The sequence below is a fragment of the Equus caballus genome, chromosome 3 (assembly GCF_041296265.1).
Source record: "Equus caballus isolate H_3958 breed thoroughbred chromosome 3, TB-T2T, whole genome shotgun sequence".
Lineage (NCBI taxonomy): Eukaryota > Metazoa > Chordata > Mammalia > Perissodactyla > Equidae > Equus > Equus caballus.
In genome coordinates this window covers 41651238-41662419 of record NC_091686.1, presented here as the reverse complement: position 1 = coordinate 41662419, position 11182 = coordinate 41651238, and the positions used below count along the sequence as shown (strand labels likewise).

At 33.6% G+C, this 11182-nt stretch overlaps 1 long non-coding RNA gene across 1 annotated transcript; it reads right to left on the bottom strand.

Annotated features, from left to right (window-relative positions):
* Positions 1–268: 268 nt before the first annotated feature.
* On the bottom strand, positions 269–3530 carry LOC138923320 (uncharacterized). Its single transcript, XR_011436794.1, has 2 exons — positions 3456–3530; positions 269–3057 (listed from the first exon to the last, which is right to left on the bottom strand). It is a non-coding gene; the product is annotated as an uncharacterized lncRNA (long non-coding RNA).
* Positions 3531–11182: the final 7652 nt, after the last annotated feature.

Sequence of the window (11182 nt, the reverse complement as noted above, 5' to 3'; positions counted from 1 at the left end):
GTGGTTTGAATTTCCCTTTCCCTAATCATGAATGACATCTAGCATCTCTCTTGTGCTTATGGGCCATCCGCATATCTTCTGGAGAAATGTCTATTTCAACCATTTGCCTATTTTAATTGTTTTATTTGTCTTTTATTATTGAGTTCTAAGAGATATTTATGTATTCTGAACACTAGATTATACAAGTTGAAAGTCGGCAAATTCAAGACCTAAGTTTCAACAATGGATAGAACATCCAGACGGAAAGTAAGGACACGGTAGAAATAAATGACATTAAATACTAAGAACATTTTATTGAAGAGCAGCAGAATACACCTTCTTCTCAAGAGCACACAGAGTATTTTCCAGAAGGGATCACGTTTGAGGTCACAAAACAAATCTTAACAAAATTAAGACGATTGAAATCATACCAAGCATCTGTCCTGAACACAATGGCGTGAGACTAGAAATCAATATCCGGAGGAAACCTGGATCATTCCTGAGAGATGGAAATTAAACAGCAACCTCTTACACAGACATTAGGTCAAAGAGGAAATCAAGAGAGAAATTAAAAAATAGCTCAAGACAAACAAAAAGGATTAAAAACACACCAAAATTATGGGATGCAGCAAAAATAATACTGAGGGAAGTTTGCAGTGATCAACTTGTAATGTCTTAAAGAAGAAGGACCTCAAATTGACAACCTAAGTGACAACACACAGGACTAGGAAAAGGGAAAACTGAATCCAAAGCTAACAGAAGGATGGAAGTCACAAAGGTGAGAACAGAAGAAAGGAAATAGAGGAGAAAGACAAAAGATCAAAAGGATGAGTCAATTTCTTGAAAAAATAAAATTGACCAACCCTTAGAAGACAGAATGCCTGACAGAAGAAAAGAGAGAACAATCAAGTAAAGTAAATGAGAAGTGAAAGAGGAGGCCTCACAATCGATGCTTCAGAAATAAGATCATAGAGACGCTTCTGAGCTCTTGCTCACTAACACACTGGGTGACCCAGCAGACTAAGTTCCTAGCAACAACCCACCCAGTGTCACTCATGAGGAAACAGACAACTGAACAGACCAGTGACAGATACGGAGGCTAAGTCAGTGATCACAAATCTATCATTTAAAGAAAAAGACCTTTCTAATTTACACTAGACACACTTAAAACCGGTTACACGCCAAGCCAATCTTTATTTGAGTTATTTACTTAATGTTAAAATACAGCTGATAAAAATATTCATAATGCTCTTTTATGTAGAGAGTTTGAAGGTAAAGTTTCTTGAGAAAACTACAGGTTTTTGCACTTGGTACACAGGGAATGAAATTCTAAAGCACGGAGAATGTGCATTTCTTCACATGATTAGCGCCCCAGTTTTAGTAAATACCTCTGAGAGATGAGCAAATACAATAAATTGTATGACTAAAGCATCACACTTCACTCAAGACTCATTCTATATAGCCACCCTATCTGCAAATATTTAGTATGTTATTTCTAATACTTCACAGTATCACTGCCATCGATGATAGTAATACTAAATTTCCCTTTGAAAGCATCCTAACTTGCCAATTTCTTTGACTTTCTAATACTAGAACACTTATACAGGTAAACTGAATATGTTAAAAATGAAATGGAAAACAAGGTAAAATTAAGTTAGCAAAGCAAAATTATTTGACGTACTTGAATATTTGAAGAAGATAAAGTTAGATAAAATTTATTTGAAAAAGTAAAATGTCAACAATTTTAAAATTAAATAAGGTGTTTGAAAAATGGTTATATGCATTTAAATATAATGTATTTAATATTTATAATTAATTTTATATTTGTATGATTTAGAGATGCTGCAAGTATACATTTTTACCAAATGAAATGGGTGTATATTAAAATTAATTCTGCGTCAAAGCCCAGATCAATGGCAAACATTGCTAAAAAGAATAAGCTTCTGAGATTAAGAATTAAATCTAAAAGTGGAAAATTTTTATTATCAAATATAAATTACAAAAGTTGTTTTTAGTCAGATTTTTTAAAGGAAAATTATTTCTCAGCATTGCCGGATCTCATAGCATGCACAAGATGGCAACATTCTACATAATACCCACTTTCTCCAGAGGGGTGTGGAGAACCACATTAGATTTTGGTCAGCTCTGAAGTGGCTGCCACCAGGTTGTTTGTCCTAATTCTCTAATAGTAAATGAACTTGACAAAGATTTCTCTTTTTTTCCACACTTGGACTTGAAAGATTTCGTTGTTTGTGGTCAAGTAGATTGATTCAAATAATCTCACAAAGTAAAAGGGTTCATAGCTCAGGGAAGATGCTTTCCGAACATTTCCTGAATTGAGTTTGGATTGTTATCCTCATTAGATCTTTTACTTCTAGTGTTTCTCATATGCCTGCTGCCTGATTAAAACTCATCCTTACAATATGAATCAAGAAATGTGGCCAAAGAAGGATGTGATTGGTTTTCAAAATAGACAGATAATCTCTGAATTTTTAACTACGAAGACATACCTTTTATTTTACACACATTGAATAATGCACCTTTCCTGATATAAAATGTTAAGGGCTCTTTAGAGCAAGTAGCAAATTAGAATCCCCTTGACTGTCAACGAGTGGTTCCAGCAACATATCGATTATGACTGGTTGTAAAATAAAATTTGTCCCTAGTTTGTGTTATTATTTACAAAGTACAGTATTTGTTTTTTCGTGTGTAAGTAGAAATTTAAACTTACTTTTTGGATATTGTTGAAATCCTCTCTCTCTTTTTCTCTGCATCTCTTTTATTTATTTTAAATCACTTGTAATTCACATATAGATTCCATGATACTTCATGCCTAGATAGTATATTTATGCTCTGTTTTTCCAACAATGACTTCATAAATATTTTTAGATATATGATACAATTTAATTTCACTCATTGAATTTGGTTGTTATATCTTCTTAGTCACTTTTCAACTCTCAACTTGATTCAACTTTTTTATTTTGTGACATCAATTTCTTATGAACGAATGACAGTTGTCTTATAGCTTGTCCTGCTTCTGGATTTACTTAATGATTTCTTCTTAATTCCATTTATTTCCTATAATTTAGAAACAAGGTTTAAGGAATTAATTATATTTAGATTAAATATTTTAGCAAATATACTTCATGATGTATCATATCAGAAACACCATAAGTAGTTGCTTTTTCATTTTCTTTCAACATCATGTACAAGTTTGTGACAAGGCAAAAATTTTTTTCAGCTTTATTGAGATACAATTGCTAAGGTACATCTTAAAAGGTCTCATCCTCAGAAAAAAAAATTGTAACTACATGAAAATGTGCTTTTAATATCATTTTTAACTAGTGTCTTGTCTTTGAGGAAAGATAATGAAAATGGGCTTCTTTCTTCCCCACATTCAGTAATTCTGTAACATTAGGCTATGTGATAGTCACAAATAAAGGGTTAAAAAAGTATTAAATTTTTGCAATTCTTACCTCACTCATGGACTTCATCATGCTTGTTTCATGAGCTTTAACATTTGTGTGACTCAAATATTCCACCAATATCTGAAAGTCAATATATAGCTATTAGCAATAATTTTACCAACAAGCTTTGCTCATGGTATTGGTGTTTTATTCTAATTTGAAATGAAGGTAACCTAAAAGATTTCACAGTTATTAGTCAAGAACATGCTTGATCAGCAACAGCAGTGTGAAAATCAATAAACAGAAACCTCACTGAAAATAGAATTGAGAGACCAGAAAGGAGAACTCTCACATGTATTAACCATTGCAGAGCCCAACAGGAAGAAGACTTCCTCTTCCTGCCCAGTAATAGCCAAGGAGAGACTGTCACAACACAGCCAATGAAAAGCCGCCACGCTTTGATCTCCCAGTCTCCTCCAATGGACTTTTTGCTTACAATAGCTCTCCCAACTTTCTTTGCCCCTCTATAAGAGGGTTTCTCCTCCCCTTGTTGCTCAGGACTTGCATGTGGCTCGCCATAGTTGCAGACTCCAAATTGCAGTTCTTTGCTGATCCTAGGTGAAGCCATTTTTGCTGGAGAAATAATTGGCTGTCTGTTTCTTTAAGGTCAAGACCAGAAACAATGTTGAAGTCACCATGTAATAGAGCCTTCTAAATACTGACACTGAAATCAAATTGTAAATTAAAGCTTTTGTTGAGTTTATCCCTAACATGTGAATGCGTATACAAATGCAAAAATGAACAGTTTCTAATAGAAAAATGAAATCTAAAATAAAAGTCTCTCTATATCTTGAATCTAACTTACAATTTCCACTGTGTCATTCTATATCGGTCAAATGTTGCCAAAATAATATTGTGAAACAAACTACCCCAAAATTCTGGATCCTGAAATGGGAATCATTCATTTTCATCTGTGCGTTTGTACATAAGTTTATTTAGGGTGAGCTCATCTGGGCTTATCTCCAAGCTGGAGATTGCCAGTTTCTTTCATCTGTCTCCCATCCTCTATGTATCAGCAGGCTAGCAGAGGCATCTTCTTCTTCTTCTTTTTTTTTTTTGAGGAAGATTAGCCCTGAGCTAACATCTACCGCCAAACCTCCTCTTTTTGCTAGGAAGATTGGCCCTGAACTAACACCTTTGCCCATCTTCCTCTACTTTATATGTGGGATGCCTGCCACAGTATGCTTTGATAAGTGTGTGTAGGTCCACATCCAGGATCGGAACAGGCAAACCGGGGGCCTCTGAAGCGGAGCATGCGAAGTTAACTGCTATGCCACTGGATGGGCCCCAGAGAAATCTTCTTACTGTGGCAATACAAGAACCACATGAAGGAAAGTCCAACTGTGCAAGTCCATTTTAAGCCTCAACTTGCACAATGTCTGCTAGCATCCTTTGAATCAGGGAACCACATGCCCCAGTCCAAAGACAAAGGTTAGAGAAATAACCTCTGCCTCTAAAGGGAGAAAATGCAGGGTTATGTGACCAACTGCCTGGATACAGAAAGGAAAGAAGCATTTGTTCCAATTACTCAACTTAGTACACTTCTGATGTATTGTCCACTCTGGACTCATCAAATGTAAGAAGTATTTCCTTAACTTTCTATAAGCTTTCATGCTTTGGGCATTTAATTTCACTTGCCAATGACTTTTCCTAAATTTGTACTCTTTCCCTCTGTGTCTCCCTCTGTATCTGTCTCTCCCTCTTTCTTAGCCTATGAAAACAACATGAAGTGTATATTCTCAGTGAGTTATTTTTCAAAACATCTAAATTTTTTTGTCTGTGACAGAGAGCAAAGAGAACAGAAAAAATGCGAAAGTCGGTGAGATATTTCGGGGGAAACCTAAACTAATGAGGAGGAAGAGTACACAAAACAACCTTGGTTACCTGTCCCCCTTAGCGAACAAGTGTGAGGAATGTACCCGTGCAGGGTTTCCTATTGACCAGGTCCCGGCTTCCTTTGCACATGTAGCGCTGTACAGATATCTGCGCTCATGCTCTCCATTAATACTGTGAATACAAAGTACACTGTAATTACAATGCAATCCACTGCCGGGAACTGCTGAGAGGCTAATTAAGTAATTTCTACAAATTACTTTTAGATGCTTCAAGGAAAGTAGTTTATGGATGTCAATTATAGTATCGAAGTATTTGCTGCTAGTTATTGTCTGAAAAAAATGACTACTCCCATCTTTGTTTAATGTGTTGAATATTGTCCTTAGTTATATAACGTGTTGACAATTTTCCCTATTTTCCTTCCTAGAGAAGTAAATGAAGTTTTGTTCAAATTAACTGTGAACATAGAATTTTTCAAATAAATGGAAAATTACCTTAATAGAAATTAATAAAAATAATTAAATAGAAAACAAATCACATGTGATTCTATAGCATCAGAATAATTGTAAAATATCAAAATACTTTATTGAGATGTTAAGGAAACTTCGAGCAGAACTTTGTGTGTCATTAATCATGAAAGACTGTGTTCTTCAAAAGTCGAAGTAATTTTTATTATAATCTTACTAAGAGAATTTTTCTGTAAAAACATTTCAACGATGCAATAAATAGACAAAGAATAAATCTATAGAGCTATGCACAGCTAGATACGTGGATAATCCACAGCTTCCTGGATGTGGGAGTAGTTCTACAACTTCATCATTCAGCATTAAAAAAGGAGTATTTTTTAAATATATTTTACAAAACAAAGATATGTGTATGCATCATTTAAAGCGATTAGAAATCTACCAATCTTTTTATTATAGTGGGGATTCTATAAACATTTCATAATACTGTAATGAAATGGAAAATGAAAATGACTATGAAAAGTAAGCCAGATGAATTATCACAAAAGGAGGAAAGTCTGCACTATTTCTAAAATAACATTACCCCTTTTCATTTAGAAAATAGTAGGGAATGTCTTCACTAAAACAATTAGTAACTTTGAATTTGGGCACGTTTAAAGAAAATTTCCAAGTGTTTCAATATTAATGAATATAATGTATGCAGAATATTCATGTGTGAATTGTGAACAGAAAAATATCAGCATATATAAAAAGGACATTTTGTCCTAGACTTATAGTCTCTTTTATTATATGATATTTATATATTTCTGCTTGTATTTTTCTATTGACACTTCTACCTAGACTTATCTAGACTTACTTTTAACAGTTTCAAGCTGAATATACCTACATTTATAAGTATGATAAAAATGATGTGATAATGTTTCTCATACACTTTAATGCAAAAAGCTTAATTATATTTCACATTATATCTTAAATATATTGACAGGCCAAAATACAAAAAAAAATGTGTTTTCATGACATATTTTGCATCTCATATCTTAAAACATTTTAACTTACATGGATGAATATGAATAAACATCAATTGAAATATTAATTTTATGTACCAAATTCAACTAATTATCATTCTCAGAAGAAGGTGATCTTTCTTTTGCTTTCTTTTTATTGAGGAAGATTCACTCTGAGTTAACATCTGTGCCAATCTTCCTGTATTTTGTGTGTGGGTTGCTGCCACAGCATGGCTGCTGATGAGTGGTGTAGGTCTGTGCCCGGGAATAGAATCTAGGCCACTGAAGCGGAGTGTGCCAAACTCAACCTCCAGGCAGTGGGGCCAGCCCCTAACACTTTTTTAAGATTGTAAAAATTGTAAGGGAAAACAAACTTTAGAATACACATACACACACACACGTATTCACGAAATAGTTCATTTAATAAACATTTAAATTATTAATTAATAAATGAATGGAATAGTTAATAGATTAAAAATTCTCAGAATTCTCGAATTATAACCATTTAAATCAGCATAGCCATAGATGTATTTGGAAAAATTAGCTATACCGTTTTTATGATTATACAAATTTAATTAGCACAACTTTCTCATTAAAAAGGTTATCCATAGCATCAGACTTCAGATGCCCCTAAATTGCTATTGTTATTGGCAAATGAAATTAATAAAATAATATAGGGCAAATAAGAAACCTAGATGTTGTTTCTCTCACTGAATTTAATAGACACTGTCAAGTGACCCTAACCTCCTGGCAAATCCCTTACCCTCTCTGTACCTCAGTTCCCGCCACTGTAAAATGAATGGCTGTGCTAAATGAACACCACATTCACTTTGTTCTCTGAGATTTCCTGCACCTCTGAAAAAGACTTCTGAATAGTAGGATGTAAAAACTCTGATTACCTGCTAAACCTTACATTTCTATTTTGTAGTATGTTCATTTCCTAAAAATTTGAAACTTTATTTGTACATTTCCATTATGTTTATTTATGGACTTTTCACTAACGGAATTTTGAGCATATATATCTTCCTAGAGCTTAAAACATTTCTCTCAACTTTACCTTCATCTGACTCACTTTTGCAAATAATTAAATGTCTCAAGGTGTCAAAACTAATTTGTTCACAGTAAGATGTAGCTTGGTTGTTCAGGGTTCTGAAAAGGGAAAGGCTAAAAGGGTTGGCAAATGGATTGCACCGTGAAAAATGAAGAAACTATGCCCTTAAATTGTATATCTTTAAAACTTCCTTGAAAAAAATAGATCACCTCATTTGTACTTTCCTATGCTGTGTTATAGCTATGAGAATACACAAGTTGTAAGAGCGCTATCCTAGGAAAATAACATGTACTCTTTTTACGTTTTCTGTTACAGTTTTGATCCTTTAGCTTATAGTTGATTAAAAACAAAGTAAGAGAGAACATTTTAACTAAGAATTTGCCCCATTAAATTTCTTAGTCTTGGAATTACACAATTGTCATTATTTTAAATGCTGAGAAGTAAATAATATATAGTATATGCAAAAACAAAAGCAAACAACACTTATAGACATACCTGAATGTGGATATAGGTCCCTAACCATTAAAAAAAAATCACTGGCTTTGGCTTACAAGAGGTGAAGTAAGTAAATCTTGAAAATTGGAAACTAATTCCACTTTACTTTTCTGAAGTTTTCATATCTTAAATCCATGTTTCTAAAATCTATTTCACATGTATTAATTAACTGAAGTTCAGTGTTTATTTTATTTCTTAACTATACATAATATCACTTTCTTATTTTATTTATATACTAAAATAGTACATTTTTGCTTCAGATTATTGAATGAATTGGACTTTATTAAACCAATTTAATTCTAATGTTTCTTTCTAATCATATTAATATGGACATCCTATTGCTTTTCACTAGTCAAAGTAGAATATCATTACTTTGATCCTTAGACTCAATACACCTATATACAATTAATCTTATGAAGACAGAATTTTTAAGGAGTACTATTTACTTTTTTTTTCTGTTTTATCTCTCCAAACCCCCCCGTACATAGTTGTATATCTTAGTTGTAGGTCCTTCTAGTTGTGGGATGTGGGATGCCGCCTCAAAGTGGCCTGACGAGTGGCACCATGTCCGCACCCAGGATCCGAACCCTGGGCCGCTGCAGCGGAGCGCACAAACTTAACCACTTGGCGATGGAGCCGGCCCAGTATGATTTACTTTTGACCGATCTGAGCGTAGAAGTTTGGTACATTAGAGTCAGAGCTTTCTATCCCTTTCAAGTTTCAAAACATAGGATCCCAACACTCAGAGCTACATTAATATTACAAATAGATTGATGATAATAAATTAAGCTACACAATGAGAAGTAGGATTCTAAATATGTCTACTTATTGAGTATTTTAAACAAGCCAGGCACTGTGTTAATTATGTTATAGATATAATTTTTAATTCTCACAAGCCTTCAAGTTAGGTATTTTTCTTCTTTTCATTTTTCAGTGAAAGTAATTAATTCACCCAAAATCACAATACTGAACAGTATTAGAAGTCATGATTTCTCCAACTCCAAGGCATTTTTTGACTTCTTGATTCTACACACTAATACGTGACAACTATAAATAAAAGAATCGTGTATCCTGCTTTGCTCAAGTGAGCCTGTCTTTCCTCCTGTTGTCTTAGAAAAATAAATACAGAGCTTTCTTCATTATCAGAAAAATCCTGGTTTGGATGAAAAATTATATGGTGTCCCTAAATATAGAAATTATATAAGGGATTTTTACTTTAATATCTAATCAACAAGGCATTTGTGAAAATCATTAATTAGCTCAGTATAATCTGTATTCCAGTAAAGTCTAGCTCCTTTTCTGCAGTTCCTCAGCTGCTGTTTTCTCATTACGACTGTGCAAAGTGCCAGTCTGTTGTGTCAGGAAACTTATTACTGAAATTGTGATTGTTTATTACGTTGTTCAGTGCATAGTTCTTATGCGCCAAATTGTCCATTGATTTCTGAAGAAGGCTTTGCCAATTCCAGTCTGCCTGTTCTTAGAATTGAAGAGTCGGGGTAAAATTTAGTTCTGTTTAATCAAGCAACCAGTTCTATGGTTGAGCCTATATGGATTCTCTATGTACATACACCTGGGTCAAAGTTCAACATGTTGGCAGGGTAGGAGGTATATTTTAAATTTTTCCTGGCAATGTCAGTTGAAAAATGGATCTCTCCTCTAGTAGTGCCATAAGATCCTGAAAAATGCCACTAACCCTCACCTGGCCACAGCAGTTAGGGAGCAATTCTGATTAATGACGTGGTCACCTGCTTAAAGCAGGTTATTACACATAAACATCCGTTTCTCGAAGAAGCATCGTGGACCTCTGGCCTTGAATAAAATTTGTAACTCCACATTTCTTTTTAAACTACTTAAGATCTACAATTTCTCTAACTAATGGAAAAAGCAGAATGTAGAGTATGAAGAATAGGTTGTGAGTCATATAGATGGAATTGTTAATCCATGTCCTGCCACTTATTAGGGTGTGACCTCAGATAAATCTCTTACACACCTTCAGCCTCCAAGTTCTTATCATCATATAAAGATCTGAGTGCATAATACACTATGCTGTCCAAGGAAGAGGTGATTTATAGCTCAGACAAAGCATTTATCTCAGGGCCTGGAGCCTAGTACTCACTCAGTAAAATATAGCTACTATGGTATGATTGTTACATTGCACACTCAGTTTTAAACATCAAGTTTGCAACTACCCAGAGACACAAAATTGTGAAAATCACAACATAACTTCCACAGTCTAGATAGATGGACTGTAATGCAGAGTGAAAATACAAACTCAACTATTTTAATTGTAGATGTGAGAACATTTTATAACATTTGAATTCATCATTAGTATTTATTATCTTCTACTGGTTTCCATACAAAACTATTTTCCTCATTTTCTTAAAAATAGACTCAAATAAATTTTAGATAAATTAATGCCTTAAATAAAAATCAAGGTATCTGCCTTCTAGTTCCTAGACTGACAATGTGTTCTTTGGGGAAAAAATATCGAATTGATTAATTCTTATTCATAAGGAGGAAATGTGTAAAATAATCTGTCCACAACGATAAAGATAAGATTTGTTAACTCTTGGAGGAGATGGATTTGTGGCTGCTAAGTTTAATACCTTATGGGGAAAATATCTGTTAATATTCAGCAACTCTTAAGAATATGTGTTTGTTCCCTAAAATGAAATAAATATGATGGAATATTTACAACAGATAAAAATCAATAACATTTCACCCATGTTATTTCAGAACTAATATGACTCTATGGAAGATATTCATTCCATAATTTCTTATGTTATAGAAACTTTTTAAAGACTCCTTCACTATATTTTTTTCTCAGTGGTATATTATTTCATGGTGAATACCATTCTAATAATAGTAGTTAAAATTTATGATCCCCAT